Source organism: Procambarus clarkii, chromosome 73 (assembly GCF_040958095.1).
Source record: "Procambarus clarkii isolate CNS0578487 chromosome 73, FALCON_Pclarkii_2.0, whole genome shotgun sequence".
Classification (NCBI taxonomy): domain Eukaryota; kingdom Metazoa; phylum Arthropoda; class Malacostraca; order Decapoda; family Cambaridae; genus Procambarus; species Procambarus clarkii.
This window is the reverse complement of record NC_091222.1, coordinates 9,785,177-9,804,017: the sequence shown is the minus strand read 5'-3', so window position 1 is coordinate 9,804,017 and position 18,841 is coordinate 9,785,177. Positions and strand designations below refer to the sequence as shown.

The window sequence follows — 18,841 nt, the reverse complement described above, 5'->3', positions numbered from 1 at the left end:
AGAGAAAGAAAAAGACAGAGAGAAACAAAGAGACAGAGATAAACAAAGAGACAGAGAGAAACAAAGACAGAGACAAAGAAACAAAGACAGGGACATGGATAAACAAAGACAGAGACAGAAAAGGAGAGAAATAAAGAGAGAAAGAAAAACAAAGAGAGCAAGAGAAACGAAGAGAGAAAGAGAAACAAAGGCAGAGACAGAGATTGAGAAACAGAAAGACTGACTGACGCAGCTAGTGACAAATGAACATAGACAGAGCGGCAACCAAACAATCAGACAGAGAAAATACAAACTGATGGCGTACGCTGTATCTTGCAGGTCGGCCTATTGCTGGCGCTGTAATTTAATGTCAATATTGGCATATGCTGTATCTTACGGCTGCTGTTTACCTTGCCTCTTATGAGGGCTTTCCTACCGATATGTGGAATCAACTGAATTATTACCACCGTAATCCCATAGCATATTATAAAGGTTTCATATCCTGCTGGTATTAAGTACCTGGAGCTCGGCAATTACTCTATGCACCCTTAAGGAGATCTTCATTATACTTCAGAAGTCATCCCATGCAGGCTGATGGAAAACATTGATAGATAGATAGATATAGAGATAGGGAGAGAGAGGGAGACAGAGAAGTGAGAAAGAAAGAGACAGAGACGTGAGAGAGAAAGACAGAGACATGGATGAATAGAAACTCAGAAACAGACAATGACATGCACAACAACAGACATACAGATAGAGACAGACGCAGAGACAGACAGACACAGAGACAGAAACACAGAGGGAGGCAGAGACAGAGGTTGGCAGTTGACAGATGAGTAGATGAAAGGATAGGCGAAAAGGTAGGATAGATGGATAGATAGATGGAAAGATATTTGGGTGGATAAATGGATAGAAAAATAAGTAGGTGCATGGATAGATAGATGAATAGAAAGACGAGTAGGTGCTTGGATAGATGGATGGATAGAAGATGAGTAGGGGCATAGATAGATAGAAAGTTATATGGATAGATAGATAGATCGAAAGCTATAAGGATAGATAGATATGAAGTTAGATAGATCTATATATTGATGGATGGATATAAAGACAGGTGGATAGATTGGAGGATGAATAGATGGATAGATAGATTGATAGAAAGAAGAGTAGGTGTATGCCGATAGATGGATAGAAAGATGCGTAGGTACATTGAGAGATAGATTGATAGAAAGCTAGATGGATATATAGATTGATGGATAGATGGATTGTTGGATAGCTACCAATCCAGAAGGATGAACAGATGGACATATAGATGCGTAGTTAAATGAATAGAGGGATGGATAGATGGATGAATAGACTGATAGATGGATGGACATATGGATAGATAGATGGGTGGATAGATTAAAAATAAATGTATATATGGATGGCAAGATGAGATAGATAGATTTTTATATAGATGGATGGAACGATAGTTTCATAGACAGGTGGATAAAAAGATGGACAAATAGATAGACAAATAGATGGATGGATTTATAGAAGGAAGAATAGATTGATAGATGAATGCATAGATAAATAGATGGTGTTATGGTTATCCCATGCATAGCAGTGGATTCTGCCTCTTCCTGCCGTCTTCAATATCAGCATGCTCCCCTTCAACATCAATAAGGGTCAGTAATGCGTTCCTATACTTATTGTCCAGTCTCTCCTTCCCAACCCCCAACCCCCAACCTCCACCCTGTCTTCCCCAAGAGACGCGCACCTGTTACTCGTCGGTTCCCAATTCACCTCCAGCAAACTTCCACTTATGCTGCTGGTTCCTTGTCTAAGTCCCAGCTTCGTGCCAGTATGACGTCGCCATCCTGTATATAAGTCCTGGCCAGGACTGTGGTCAAGCAGAAACCATCTGGTGCTCTCATTACTCATGTGTGTCTTCCCTTACCTTGACGTTCTTATGAATGGGTGACGGGTGACATTCAGAACAATTGTATAAAGTGTCATAATCACCTTTTGTCAGTAACATAAATTCACTTGTATATATTTTCTTTTTGATTGTGTTAAGCCAAGTGGTTAAGGTTGTTTTGTCATTTATTGTTTAATTTTTTTCTAGATGATTAAAGTAAGTTTTTGTTAAGTTTTGTTACATTAAATTTGTTACATTAAATATTTTAAAGTGTTTATTCTATTGTTTTTCACCCGCAATTTGTACACTGTAAAGTATTCAGCAGCAATTATTATATTTTGTTTTCTCTTTTTTTCGTTTAATGTGCGGTTGTCACAACACCTGCCAGGACACCTGCCTGGAGAGTAACTGTGTTATTTCAGAGTACGTCGATGAGTACATGAGTGGATAAATAGATTGTTGAAAAGATGATTAGGAAGGAAAAATAGATGGATAGGAAGATGATTAGGAGGAAAATAGAAAGTTGGATAGGAAGATGATTAGGAGGAAAATAAAAAGATGGATAGGTGGACAGATAGATTCTTGGATAAATGAATAGATGAATAGATATATAAATTGATAGATATATAGAGAGATAGACAGTTAAATAAATGGAAAGATAGATGAATGGATAGGTGGATGGAGGGGTTTATAGATGGATATATAGATGGGTAAATCTGTGAATGAATTGATGGAGAGATAAATATGGATAGAAAAATGAGTAGGTGGATGGGTAAATAGATGGATGATAGATAGATGAAAAGATAGATGGATAAGATGTGAGATGATATGATAAAATGATGGATAGATGGAGGCACAGATGGATGAATAAAAAGATTGATGGAGGGAAAGATGGATGCACAGATGGATGGATATAAAGATTGATGGATGGATAGACGATTAATGACAGATGGACAGATAGATGTATGAATAAATGGATGGATGGATATATATAGATGAATAGATAGATGAATACATAGATGATAAATAAATGCATAGATTGATGGATAAGTAGTTGCAGAGATAGATGGATGGATAGACAGATGAATAGTTAAATGAATAGATAGATTCATGGATACGTAGATGGGTGGATAGGTAGATGGGTGGATAGGGTGATGAGTGGATAGGTAGATGCATGGATAGGTAGATGGGTGGATAGATAGTGGGACAGATAGATTGTTGAATAGACAGTAGGATAGATACAGATTGATGTATGGATAGATAGACGAATATAAAACTAGACAGATAGATGAATGGATCGATAGATGAACAAATGGGAGACAGACAGACCCATACAACGCCTGCTACCCCCTACTATACTATAAAATAAAGAAAACACTGATCTCATTAAAAACTGGCTGAGGTCAACCGAGAACCCGTTTCAAGCGTGGGTTGGGCATGTATATATATATATGTGTGTATGAGATTGGGGTGGATATAGATAGGTGTTGGAAATTTCCAACACTAACACACTACCATTGTATTACAATACATCATTATTATATACTAATTACAGTAGTTATTAATTTCACTAACTGTAATGTTAATATAAATTAATATTTCTTTATCTGAGCCTATTGTTAATATTCTCACGACATCAAGAGGCAGGATTGCGTCAGATAATGTACATTTAAACATATTTATTACCAATATGTTAGAGAATTGAATGTGGTTCTCTAAAATTATCAGTATTCCGTACAATAATTAACTACGGATAATATAGCTCCCAATAATTCAAAACCGAGAGTTATTGACTGAAATTATTATCAAGTAGCAGTTTCATCTGTTACGTACGAATGCTATGGAGGAAATAAAATTTCTCTCCATTTCTCGATTAACACCGTTTAATGAGAATATGATATTATTTAATTCCCCATAATTGCAACCCGGTTCTCATTAACGCATTACATCAGTAATTACACAGAAAAGAATTATCCGTGATTAGTAATTTCTGTTGTGAATGCGAGAGACGAGTTGAGGGAGGGCGGAGAGACGCGGCCCTTCGCCTTTAGCTACCATGCCGTGAGGACGTGATTATTCGCCATGCTGCTTCACTAGAGACGCGAACAATCACATCGTGCGTCCCGGGAGAGTCGATTTCCATCAATACTACATTAGGCTCTTGCATTTAATCGGCCTAGGAGCGTACAATTGCTCCAGTAGCAATCTGGAATTGCTTCGGAGGACAACCAGCAGATTAAGTGCTCTAATATTTGTTATATTGTGAGATCTCTACGTATATCATTTTACTGTGCACTGTCCATCGTTATGCTACACGACCTCCCCAAACAATAAGTACGTCCATAAGGAATTATTTTTTTTCCTTTTATGACATAGTGAGAATATTATATAGTAGGTGTAACCAATTAGTACATACAGTTGAAATTTCAGCTTGTGTTTTAAGCGGTCGTGGGCATCATGTTTCCACGCAATGCTTGAACTCACGTGTTGCAGCAAGTAGCAGACGACACCATTGCACCTCTACCTCTCCGTTCACTATTACAGCTAAGCATCTGAAATCTTTTGTATTATTTCTTTAATTAAGAAAATTATAGATCAGCCGAAGAAATTTTGTTTATTTGATTTGAGATATCTAATATGTTAGCCTCATAAAAGTCAAATGAGAATAATTGCTTGGTTAATCAATATATAATCTTTGGACCATTAATCAATTTATCTAATGTTTCTTAATAGTATTTAGTAGAATTACTAATTTTTATTCGAGGAAGAACCAGCCTCGATGAAGCGTACTGGGAGTAGATTACTTCTGGTATTAACCCCCAATTATGTGAAGGATGGGAAGTTTATTCTCGAACATTAATATATTATTCAGCCCATAGAAGTTTAAAGAACAATCTTTAATTGTTTCTTATCCATAGGCACTGGTGTTCCAGTCCTTATCATTTAACTTTATCTGTTTCCCTTAACAGTCAAAATAGGGTGGTCCTTCGATTATTTTTAAATTAATCTATTAATTAAATATCAATCAATCAATAGAGAGTAAGCTTTCTTACCAACAGAAAAATATAGTCCCTATCGAACTGGATATATTACAATTAATACCATAATCATAACTAATTACTGTGTGTGTAGTAATCTAGGCTAACCACATTTTATTTATCGTGGCTACCGACAGAGTACCACATAGGCTAGCCTAATACACACCAATTTATTTGCTGCTTATACCTCATGTATAAAGTAGCACTAGTGGGACACAGTCAATTGCCCACAACACTCAGACCTATACCTCACACTGAGGTAAGAATCTTCAGGTCTCCAGGAGCAACAGCTCATAATTTCTATAATAACTCCACATTAACACCTGCGTTAGAGTGGCCTCACCATATAACTATTATTTATTTAAGTGGTAATGACATCCATCCTACTCGACACCTAGCTGAGGTAATTAATCACCTTAAAACAATAATTTCCTCATTTAAAGTTGTTAGCAGTTCAGTAGTGTTCACATTGGGGGAACCTCTCTAACTAAGCAATAATAATCGTTGGGGAGTGAGTCCAGAATATTACCAAAGAGCTGCCAAATATATAAACTTTAGGCTGAGGAAGAGAGTACGATTGGATGCCACTTATATTCGATTTACAGCCAGACCATACAGGCAAAACCTGGCAAGAGATGGTGTACACCTGTCAGGTGAGTCTAGGTCACATGTAGTTGACAAATTGATTAACACAATCAACCACCATAAAAGGCTGTGGCTGGCAAACCAAAATTAATTGTACATATTTGTATTTTCACCTGTGTGTGCAAGTGCACCTTTATATAAACTATAAAATCTAAAAAACCCAAAAACACAGCACAACCATATATTCACATTATTGCACCACAAATTAATCTATGCCAACCTTTATTAGGTAGGAATTTATGCTGTGATTGTGCTGAGTTTTGCACAAATGCAGACTAAATAAATTAGTAGTTTCTTAGGTAGAAATTCTTACAACTAGTCTTGGACTAGTCAGTAGTGCATACACTATTCCTTCTTGTGCTGACCCTACCAAGGGTGGGGTTTATGCTAACTCAGATTAGAGTATATCCATATCAATTATTTATATGTATGAATTTTGAGTGCTGCTGAATGATCACTATTATATCTAATGGTGATAAAGAAGAGCTAGCCGGAAGAAAGTTAATGGTAACGTTCAAGCACTGCTCAAAATCCTTAGCTACTTATTGTTAGGTAGGTACATTTAACCTCGAGTGAGGTAGAGTGTAATTTAGCCAGATTAATTTAGGCTATACTCAATATTACTTGTCAACTAATGAGCAGGTACCCAAGCTTCATTAGTAATACTTATTCAAGTCCAATGAAACTTGGACTTAAAGCCAACATGGCCACTCCTGAACAATTAAGGAGAACCTATATTGGCCTTAAAGGTCACTTAACCAGACTAATTAATATGTGATACTTTGTCTAAAGCAACTCCCATTGATTACTATCAACTAGAAACATCAGTGAGAGTAGCTGATCTCAAATTTGATCGTCAGATCTACAAGCCAGTCTTATCTCAACCTACTGAATGCAACTGAAACTGATCCTGATGAAATAGATCAAATTCTAGCAGATATTTCTCAGTATGAAGATGAGACTCAAGATAAAATTGATGTAATATCCAATATAGTAAAACAATATAAATCTAATGCAAATAATACTATGTCTCAATCCAGTAATCAATTACCTGAGGTTCGTCTACCTACTTTAGACTTACCTACATTTGCAGGGCTGGATGAAGAAAATTGGGACATATTTTTGACTTCATTTGAAGTTCATATACATAAGAAATCTTCTCTTGACAGAGTTTCTAAATTCTCATACCTGATTAGTCTTCTCAAAGGGGAGGCTAAAAAGGTCATAAATAACCTAGCTCTCACTGAGAGTAATTATGAGGAAGCTATAAAATTATTAAAGTTGAACTATTGCAACAAGGAGTTGAGTATAGCTAACCTGTATTACCAGTTACTGGATCTGAATGCACCAAGTAACCGACCAAACTCACTTCAAAGCTTCAGGCTAGAAGTAGAGTCTCTAGTGAAGGCCTTAGGTACTAAACTTGATGTACCAGCCTCAGAACGGTCAATTAAGTTACTTTTACAGAGGAAATTACCTCGAAATATTTTAGCAGAAATCTGCTCTCACTATAAAACCGAGTTTCTCACTCTCGAGCAAATATTCGAGGGACTTAGAATAACGGTTAACAAGTTGAAAACTCATGATAATATTAAACCTGAGTCTAAACAACCTAACTTTGACCACTCAGTCAAACCCAAATCGACTTTGAATAAGTCCAATAAATCCAAACCTAGGACTACTCCATCCACTGGAAAACGGAGTGGTAGTGTAGGTATTTATTCAGTATCTCCCTCTGATGCTACAACTGATATGTCTACTAAAAGGACAAACTTAGCCAGAGAGAGAAAGTGTCTGTTCTGTGAGCAAGGACATGTCACCTACAAATGCACTGTTTATCCTAACTTTAATACTAGGATTAAACGGCTACAAGAATTACACAGATGCACCAAGTGCATGGGTTCTCATGACCCCAGTAAATGTGTAGTGCAGCTATGATTATGCAGTAGATGCAACAAAGGTGTACATCATTATGCCTTATGTAGAAAAACTTCTACACAATCTGTGACACCTAGGGAGGATTCTATGAATTCTACCACAGTACAATATTGCAAGGTACATCAAGAAATAAATGTACTTACTACTGAGTCAGGCAATAATACCACTGTGCCTACTGCTCAACTCAAACTAATTGATAGGAAGTCTAGAGTTAACACTAGAGGTCTCTTTGATCAAGGATCACAGAAAACCTTCATCACACAACAATTAGTCAAGCAGTTGAAATTAAAACCTGCCAAAAGTGTGAGACTGAATATTTCTGGATTCTTGACTAATAGTGGACCTCGTAAATACCAAGTAGTCAAGGTGTTAGTGAAACTTGGATCTTCCACTAGTCCAATACAAGTGGTAGTAGTAGATAAACTTCCTTCAGACCTGCAGGTCACAGGACTAGCTCGCACTGCGAGATATCTCAAACGAAACCGCATGAGGCTAGCAGATCACAAAATAAATTCTGACTGCCTCACAGATGTTGGTATCCTAATAGGCGCTGACTATTATTATAAATTTATAACAGGATGCACCAGACAACACAGAATGAATTTGTTGTCATCTGCTGGAAGCAAATTGCTTACTGGACCGGTGCTTTTCCAACTAAAAACTGCGTCAACCAACAAACAAACTAACAATTCAATCGTGGCGTGACTAAGCTTGGAACAGTCACCCCCACATTTCAGAGAAATATCTGAAGATAATGAGTCTGATCCACCTGTACATCGTCTGTGGGATTTAGACACTTTAGGTATTGTCCCTGATAAACCAAGCCCTGATGATACGTGGACTTACCAACAATATCTGGACACAGTTGTCTATAAAGACAAACAATGTCCATGACGTCAGCCCAGGTTCAGGAAACCGACGCCAGGATCGCCTCCGGATGTAAACAACGCCGCCACTCACCTCCCCCCCCCCTCCCCAAACGACTCCTCATGGATTGTTTTTCACGATAGCCAAAGTTGTTCTGAGGATACCACAGCCCGAAGCTAAGTAAACTATAGCTGGTACACTCTGTGCTATACAATAATTGCGATTTAATAAGGAAATAACCCTGTATATCAAATATTCTTTCCTCCAGTGACTTGATAAGAGGAATTAGCTGCCCATTCCTCACTCAATTCCTTTTTGTGGTGTTTGGTGCTACAAGTTCCATTGTTCATTAGTAATGTTATGTTAAGTGATTCCAAGTACATTCTGGTGCAGTGTATTAAGTATAAATAATATTGTTTTTTTCAGCAGTTGAAGTGCATTATAGACAAATTTTATGTTTTCCCCAGACCTTAAGCTGAAGTTTCCTTTAGCATTTTATATTAAATGTTACAGTATCTGTGTTTATAGTACTGTACTCTATAACTTTATTATAAGCTAATTACAGCAGTTGCTATAACATTGCAGAATATTCTTGTATTCTTTCCGCAGTGCTTTTATTATTATAATTATTATTATTATTATTATTATTATTATTTACACATTTACAGAAAGTTAATTTGTTTTAAATTCTTGATGCCTTATTGCTACATGTTCTGCATTACATGTTAATTCTTTTGTGTATATTTTTCTACATTTTATCCATTATTAAGTATCATATTGTACTACATGTTGAGTGTTGTATACTTGTGTAATTATTTTCATGAAATTTACATCTCTCAGTTTTATGATAAAACTTACTATGCTTTACCTGATCCAATTAATTTACATAACTCCAGTTTCAAGTCATGTGCATACCAGATTGCATATTTAATTTATAATTTTGCTGATTCATATATTTTGTGTGTGTGTGTGTGTGTGAGGGGTGTTGTATGCTTGTTTAATTATGTCCATGAAATTTACATTTCTCAGTTTTATGATAAAATTTACTATGCTTTACCTGATCCAATTAATTTACATAACTCCAGTTTCAAGTCATGTGCATACCAGATTGCATATTTAATTTACAATTTTGCTGATTCATATATTTTGTGTGTGTGTGACATTTCTCAGTTTTATGATAAAATTTACTATGCTTTACCTGATCCAATTAATTTACATAACTCCAGTTTCAAGTCATGTGCATACCAGATTGCATATTTAATTTACAATTTTGCTGATTCATATATTTTGTGTGTGTGTGACATTTCTCAGTTTTATAAAATTTACTATGCTTTACCTGATCCAATTAATTTACATAACTCCAGTTTCAAGTCATGTGCATACCAGATTGCATATTTAATTTACAATTTTGCTGATTCATATATTTTGTGTGTGTGTGACATTTCTCAGTTTTATGATAAAATTTACTATGCTTTACCTGATCCAATTAATTTACATAACTCCAGTTTCAAGTCATGTGCATACCAGATTGCATATTTAATTTATAATTTTGCCGATTCATATATTTAGTGTGTGTGTGTGTGAGGGGTGGAGGCCAGCACAACCACAGGCCTCCCCACCACCGATGGAGACTCAGTCACCAGAAGAACTGGCTACTTCCCACGGCAATATTAACATGGACTCAGAAAGCAGCCAGTCAGTCGAGGAGGGTGAGTATCAAGACGTTCTAACAAGGCAACAGAAGAAACGGATAAGACAGGATGCAAGGCGTAGTGTGGACAGTAATGGTACACTTAACGGAAACGACAAGAGAATGAAGAACGACACCGAGACTGATGCAGACAAACGGACGGAACGATGTGAGGAAGGTGAGGGTCAGCGGAGGAGGCTTCTTTTCCCTGCCTCATGCACGCTGGCTTATCATCAGAAGCTGCTGTGGACAGTCACACTTGGAAGAGAACACCGCAAGTTCGAGCCCCTGCTGAAGGAAGGTGTAAACAGACCTTACTTAACGGTAGGTTCTATGGAGGCAGTGGAGTATCTTACCCAGCAAGGATATGATGGAATTGTTATGGAAATACCGGAGGGGAACGAGAAGCTGACGAAGGTAATTATCTATAAATACCCTCAGATTCTGGACCCCGAATTCATCCTCAACGACCAACGATTTGTGTGGGCCAAGCGTCACCTTATTAAAGGTGAAGCTAGGAGTCAGGTGGTGGCTCTAGTGAGAGGTGAAGTTCCCGAGAAAGTGTTCATCACCGGGGCTGGCTACAGGCATGTAGCAAAGTATGTGGAAGAGCCCATAATATGCCTGAAGTGCTGCAGATGGGGGCATAAATCCTGGAGCAGTCAAAATGATCCACGATGTCGTTTCTGCGGAAAGTCTCACCTCTCTAATGTGTGTAGAAACAGACTTAATCTGGGTGAGAAAATAGTTCCCAGATGCTGCAACTGTGGAGGTGTTCACAATGCCAGCTCAGCTGTGTGTAGCAAGAGGCCGAGTATGGGTGTTATCTGGCCGGTGAATGTTACAGAGCAAGCAAGAGCTCTTACCCAGACACCGGGAGTACAGCAAAACAGTCTGCCCCAAACAGCACCAGTGAACCGGACGAATGCGTGGGTAAAGGAGTCACCTTTACTTCGTCAGGCTCAAGCAACAAGCAGCCACGCCACCACTCAGGACTCCGGCAGTGACAATGTAACGGTGAGTGAAGTGGCTACTGTGGCTCAGAAAGAGGGTCATAATAATATGGTCAAGGAGGTGTGGGCTGAACTAAGAAAAGTTGGTGAGTTCCTCCGAAATCTTGGGCAGAGAATCGAGTCCATCGAGGCGAAATTAAACGTTCAGGAGGTCAAGGATATTCACAAAACTGTGAAGGAAAATCAGGATATAGTGGTTGAGGGCAATAATGAAATATTGAGTGATGAAATGAAGGAAAGTGAAGTGTGTGTGAATGATGGTAGTCGTAGTGAAAGGAAGAACCCTATAATTACACATAAAATGAAGGAATCATTTGGGCCAATAATGGACGTCACAGGGCTGAAAAAATCTCTTGAGAATCGCAATGTCGCTTTTACTGGTGAACTTGGGAGGAGGTGGGAGATGTTATGCAAGGTATGGCTATCATTTAGTGAATTTATTGGGGATGACTTAGGCAGTGAATTGATTAATAATGGATCACCCTAGACTGAAAGTTTTGTCATGGAATGTTAATGGTTTAAGAAACAGGGTTACAGATGTTCATTGTTATGTGATGGGAAATGATATTGATGTTGTAGCTCTCCAGGAGACAGGGGCTAGGAATGAAGGCTTATTGAAATTAAATGGTTATAAAGGGTTTCACCTCTTCGCCGCAAATAACATCAGAGGCACGTCGATTTATGTAAAGAACTCCATACCAGCAGAGTTAGTAGAACCGCCATCAAAAACGCAAGGTATAGAGAGTGTCTGTGTTAAATTATCATTAAGGGAAGGGGAATTTATTGTAGTTAATTTGTATGTATCCAGGAACTGCTTCGACGCTAACTATCTACCTGACTGCATTTATACTAATCCTTCACTGGTCATTGGGGACCTTAATGCTCGGCACACAAGCCTTGGGACAGTGGGTAGCATTAATACTAATGGGGTCAAGTGGTTACAGTTTCTACAAGATCATCCAGATACCTGTCTATTGGGAAACAATGAACCAACTCACATCAGGGGAGGACGGCTTGACTATGCCTGCATTTTAAACTCTCAGGGGATTATGGGGGAGGCTCGGGTTGTTCAGGAACTACTTAGTGACCACTTTGCTTTGAACGTTGAATTACCACTGGGGAAAAAACAAGTCCACTTTCAAAGGAAAAGGCTAAATATTAATAAAGATATGTAAAATTATTTTATTCAAAATATGGGAGATTGGTAGCAACAATACACGCCGCTCTGCGTTGATAATTTTTACGAGGATATGGTCGAGAACATAGAGAAATTAGTACAGAGGGAAAATAACGGGGGCAGGGGAAGCAAGACGCATGGACCTAAGAAATTTAAATATTCCAATGATCAGCAAGTCAAGGGGTGGGAGAGAATGCTACGGAGTGCACATAAAGAATGGTTAAAAAATGGAATGAGGGATGAAGAGAAAAATACAATGTTGGAAGTGGCTAGGGAATGCAGTCAGGTGAGGAAGGAGGCGCGGGACAGATACTGGCAAGACTTTGCTCAGTCCATTGATAATACTAAGAACCTTAAAGACATATGGAGAGCAGTAAATAAAGTCAGGGGTTGTAAGACCAAATTCATTGCTCACTCAGATCCAGGGAAGGTTGCTAATGAGTTAGTAGATAAATGGGCTAGTGCTGCTGGTATGGAGTCCTTACCTGCAGACACGAGAGTCACCATTGAGTCATGGGAAAATATTAGAAATGGAGTAACTTTATGTGCCTTAAATACAAGATCTATAGCGTGCACTGAGATAACTCACGATGAGCTACTGGATGCTATAAAAAGTGGCAGCTCTACTGCTCCCGGGAAAGATGGAGTAACGTATGACATTCTTAATTATTTAGCCGGTATGAAACCTAGTCCCTTACTTGATTTGTTTAATGAGTTATAGAGAAGGAAAGTTGCCAAGAAAATGGAAAGAGGCTGTCATCATTCCTATCCCTAAGTCAAACGGAGGCTACAGACCTGTCTCCTTAATATCCTGCTTTTGTAAAATGATGGAAAGGATTTTGTTAAATAGGCTACTCTACCTTGTAGGTGATGACATGTCCAGTAATCTCTTTGGTTTTATCAAAGGCAAAAGTACTGCGGATTGTCTCTTAAAGTGTTTGTCTAATATGGATGACAATTGTAGAGTTTTTGTTGATCTACAAGGAGCATTTGATAAAGCCAATGGGGAAGTAATCTTATACGAATTAGCCAATCTGGGAATAACAGGGAGATTGCTACACTGGATAAGGGATTATCTACAAGGCAGAAAAGGTCAGGTGTATTATCAGGGATACATGTCTGAGGAACGGAGGTTTCAGTTAGGTACCCCACAAGGGGGAGTATTAAGTCCCACCTTATTCAATGTATTAATGAACAGATTAGCATCAGAGATGTATCCTCCAGGGGTCACGACGATCATATATGCTGATGACATTCTTATACAAGGCACTTCCGGGAACAAAATTCAAACTGCTCTTAACATACTTGGTACAACCTGTCACAAGTTAGGCTTAGTTATAAATGCAGATAAAACCAAATATGAGTATAGGAAACGAAGAAATATAACACTTACTCTAAATGGTGTGAAACTGAGCCGTGTTCAGAAGTACAAGTATCTGGGCATGTATGTTGGATACACATGTGAGAGTAAAAATGCTGAAATAAATCATATCAGCACCTTATGTAAAGCCTGTCTGCATCCTCTATCCTCTAAAAGCACTGGCTTTTTCTGGTAAAGGTGTTGGGGTACCTATCTTACGGATGTTATACATAAGCACTGTTCGGTCCCTGATAGACTACGCAGCACCCGTTTTGTCATACACAGGCCAAGGCAGAATTAAAAAAATAGAGCTGATACAGAACGAGGCTATGAGGATTATTCTTGGATGTCAAAGAAATGCAATGATTGAAATAATGAGAATGGAGTTAAATTTACAGAGTGTGTGTGATAGAGTCCGTGATATTAACACTAGAGTAGCTATTCGTTTCATGTGGAGAAAAGGAGGGGATAAGCTGTTTGAGAGCGTTCAGACCTGCTTGAGTGACGTACACACTTCCAGGAAACTGAGGGAGACACGCTACACGAGGGGATTAGCTCATGACCTCAGGGAATACGATGTACTTGACTGCTGTAAACCCTCTCGACAGTGTAATATGTCTGCTCCCTGGAAAGTACAGAAAATAGACGTCGAAATTGTACCCCTCAAGGTGAAAAAGATTCATCATGAACCGGGACAATTACGGTGTTTGTATGGAAGCATGATATCTCGGTTACCAAGAGGCAACAGTTTACATGTATATTGCGACGGGTCGGTGGCGGAGGATGGCAGGGCAGGGTGTGGTGTCCTAATAAGGGAATATACGGAGTTTGGGACTGTGGACAGGATAATTGAACTCCGGCGTAGTAATTATATATCATCCACACAAGCTGAACTGCAGGCCATTCTGGCGTGTTTGGAGGAAGTATGTCATGACGACAAAAATGTTTTTGTATTTGTCGATAGCCGAGGAGCACTGGAGTCCTTAAACAGTCGAAACCCAGTCTTCATGTCTATAGTTGAGGATTGTAAGAGAAGAATAACTGAGATACAGCTGAAAGGTCATAGTGTGAAATTCATGTGGATTCCATCTCATGTTGGAATAGTGCTCAACGAGGTCGCGGATGACTTGGCCAAACGTGCCACATCAAAACCACAAATTGACATTGAATGTGAATTCACAATGAGACAAATAAGAAGCAAAATCAGAAATATTCAGGCACAGGCAGGAGTGGAGACGAGAGGGATAATGTATGAGAGAAGTCTAACCATGCAACACTACATGTATGTGAGTCAAAACACCCATTTCACTTATGGTAAAAGGAGAAATGCTTGGAGTGACTCTGTGTACATGCGGCTCAGGCTTGGGTACAAATATTACTGGGAATATGGGATAGGTGTTCATGATAATGACACGAAGTGTAAACTATGTGGTATGTTAAGGTCTCACACCCTTGCCCATTATGTTCTTGATTGTCCGTTGATTAATGTATATAGAAACATTGAGATAAGGACTGTTCCTGAGCAAATAGCCTGGATGTGTCACAAAGGAAAGGTTGATGATATTCTTGAGAGATATAAGAATTTTGCACCAAGACTGTAATATTTTGTTGAATTATCCGTATAACTAGGTCATAAAAGTATTTGTGTACGTCTGATACCATACTACTTGTGAAGAAGGAAATGTACATGTTTATCTCTCAGAATGTTTGGTAACAGGTTTATTGTTTTTGATGTGTGTCTATGTATGTACTAACATGTTGTACTGAACGGGGTGAGAATAGCTTGAGCTACCTCATCCCTTTGTGTGTATTTTACCTCAATAAACTTATTTCAATTTCAATTTCAATTTCAAGACAATACTGGATGAGACTGCCATGGAAATTGAATCATCCACAACTTCCAGTTAATTATTTCATGGCTGCCTCTCAATTAATACGGCTGAAGAAACAGCCAGATAAATTAAACATGTATCATCAATTAATTCAACAACAACTCAATAGTAAATTTATCGAAGTTGTTGATAATGATGACTGAAAAACAAGTCACTATTTACCCCATCACGCTGTGGTGAAAGATTCATTGACAACGCCAATACGTATCGTCTTCAACTGTAGTGCTAAATTGAAGACAAACAGCGTGTCCATGAATGAATGTCTCCAAATGGGACCTAGCCTAACACAAAGGCTACATGATGTATTATTACGATTCCACACTGGTATTTTCGCTTATACTGCTGATATCAGTAAAGCTTTCCTTAGAGTAGGCTTGCAAGAGGAGGATCGTAATTACACCAAATTTCTCTGGATTAAGGACCCAGTGGATCCTGACAGTGATGTCATAACCTACCGGTTTGCTTCTGTGCTATTCGGTGCGACTTCTTTACCGTTTCTACTTGAAGCCACATTAGATACACATTTGAAGAAGTCAAATAGCCCTTATAAAACGGAGATCAGTGAAAACTTGTATGTCAATAATTTCCAGGGAACTACTAATGACAAATCCAAATTGGTAGAAATCTACCATGAGGCTAACCGTGAATTGTTAGGAGCCAATATGCCACTACAATCATGGGCCTCAAACAATAAATCATTAAACCAGATAATCGAGAAAGAATTTCCGGGTTATCAGGTGCCTAATCAATTAAAAGTTCTGGGCGTGGAATGGAACACAGGTACTGACGAGATGAATGTCAAGTCAGTACAAACCAATAATTCATCCCTTACCATGAGAAAATTACTCTCGTATGTCAGTCAACCATTTGACCCTTTGGGCTTACTTAGTCCTATATTAATAAGGGGCAAACTCCTCATGCAGGAATGCAGGCAGAAACATATGGGATGGGATGATCCGTTGCCAGTTGAGTTGCAAGATAAATGGCAAATACTCGCAACGGATTTCAATCAATTAGGTGTTTTGAAATTTCCTCGTAATGCTTCAGGACAAAACTTACCCACAAATTTGCACGTTTTTTGCGATGCCTCTGGCAAAGCATATGGCACTGCAGCCTACTTAGTCAATAGTGCACAATCAATTTTACTCACATCTAAAGCAAGAGTTGCTCCAATCAAGAAGAGATCTTTACCTCAAATGGAGTTAACTGCATTGCTGGTGGGAGTACGATTGGCTCATTGCCTGACCAAGACACACAATAATATCCACTTTGGTGAAATCGTAGTGTTGTCAGACAATGAGGCAGTCTTACAATGGGTAAAAAATAACAACAATAAAATTCCCTACGTTAGTAATCGCGTTAGGGAAATTCATGAATTATCTGCTGGATATAAATTCAGACATGTCCCCACTAAGGACAATCCTGCAGATTACTTATCACGAGGGTTAACCTTAAAACAACTAATCAAGTCTTCGATGTGGTTTAATGGACCTTCGTGGCTTGTTAGTGGTCAGTGGCCCAAACAGAAACCACAAGTCATAGTGACCAGTATCGCTACTCCCATGAAAGACCCAGAACCTCATCGAATCTCAGCTATTAATCCTCACAATTATTCTAACTTGAGTAAGTTATTAAGAGTGACAGCACATGTGTTTGACTTTCTTGCTAAGATAGGTATCAGGCATAAGTTACCCAATCCTATCCTCTACTGGATCAACCGTGCACAACAAGAGATGTATGGAAGTGAATATGAAAATCTTCCAGATAAATTAACCAAGTCTCTAGGTATTTGGTATGATACTAACACTCATAATATATTAAGGTGTGGAGGACGTCTGCTTCATGCGGAAATTGATTTGGATACAAAGAATCCGATCCTTCTACCACGTCACCACATTATTACCAAACTTCTAGTTTTACATCATCATCAATATGGTATTTTACATGGTGGAGTGTTGGACACTCTGACTGACTTGAGACAGAAATATTGGCTTCCCCTAGGTCGTCAAACTGTCAAATCAATCATTAAGTTCTGTGTAATCTGCAAAAGATACGACGCTCGAGTGTGTCCTTACCCAGGACCTCCACCACTCCTTAAGGAGAGAGTAGTCCGTCTTCGTCCTTTTGAGACCACTGGTGTCGATTACACAGGAGTCTTGCTTCTCACTGGTACTCAAGATAAGATACCAGTGAAAGCTTATATTTGCCTCTTCACGTGTGCAACCACACGAGGCATACATCTAGAAGTGACTTCTGACATGAGTGCCGAAGCCTTCATCCAAGCTTTTCGTAGATTTGCAGCTCGCAGATCCTGTCCCAAACTAATGATAACTGATAATGGTTCAAATTTTGTGGCAGGAGAAGCCTGCCTACGAGAGATATGGAATCATCCGGAAGTGCAGTCTGTCATGCAGAGACGACAATGCCACTGGAAATTTATTGCTCCCAGAGCCCCCTGGCAAGATGGGGTCTACGAACGTATGATAGGGACTGTCAAGAAATGTTTAAGGAAGACCTTGCATCGACAGAAAATTAGTTTCTCTGAACTCCAAACACTCGTCGTGGAAATTGAGGCGCGAATCAACAATCGCCCATTAACTTACCTATCAGATGACTTCTCACAGAGAGAACCCCTGAGTCCCTCACATTTAATACATGGACGGCTGCTGAGCCCTCTGATACCTTTGGCAGAAGAGGATCCCATTGACCCTTCCCATGTGACTGGGAGTGACTTAGTGGAAAGTTGCCAACATCTCTCGAGAGTAATTGAAAGGTGGAATGAGGTGTGGACTCGAGAATACCTCACAGCTCTACAAGAATACCACTAAGGAGCTTCGAGCCCCTATAATAAAGTTCAACTCAAACCAGGAGACCTAGTGTTGATTGACAGTGATGGACCCAGGTCAGAATGGCCTATAGGCAAAATTGTCTCTATCCTCCCAGATCACCAAGGCATCCTGAGAGTAGTACGGGTTTTGTGCCGGGGTACTACTACCCTAAAAACATTAGAGAAGTTGGTACCCCTCGAATTAGCAGAACGAGAGTGTTTAACAGAACCAACTTCACCTACAGTTTCTGAGGACAACAATTCTGATCCGCCGAGCACCCGCCCACCTAGAGCAGCTGCTCAACAGAGTAAACAGAAACTACAAGCCTATTATAGCTCTGATTAAGAGCAAATAATTTACCATCCAATTTGAGTAATCATGATGATGCTGTGTTGTGATGTCAAGTAACAAATCAGTTACAAGTTACAATGACCCAAGACATTCACCTCACAGTGGATTCTCAGTTACCTTAAAGTGTATGATTTAATCATTAATTTGTTTGTGTAGGCTATCAACTATA

At 38.9% G+C, this 18,841-nt stretch overlaps 1 protein-coding gene across 1 annotated transcript in view; it reads right to left on the bottom strand.

Annotated features, from left to right (window-relative positions):
• Window positions 1-18,841, bottom strand: part of LOC123774158 (glutamate receptor-like) — a 124,461-nt gene that overhangs the window by 91,588 nt on the left and 14,032 nt on the right. The window lies entirely within an intron of this gene.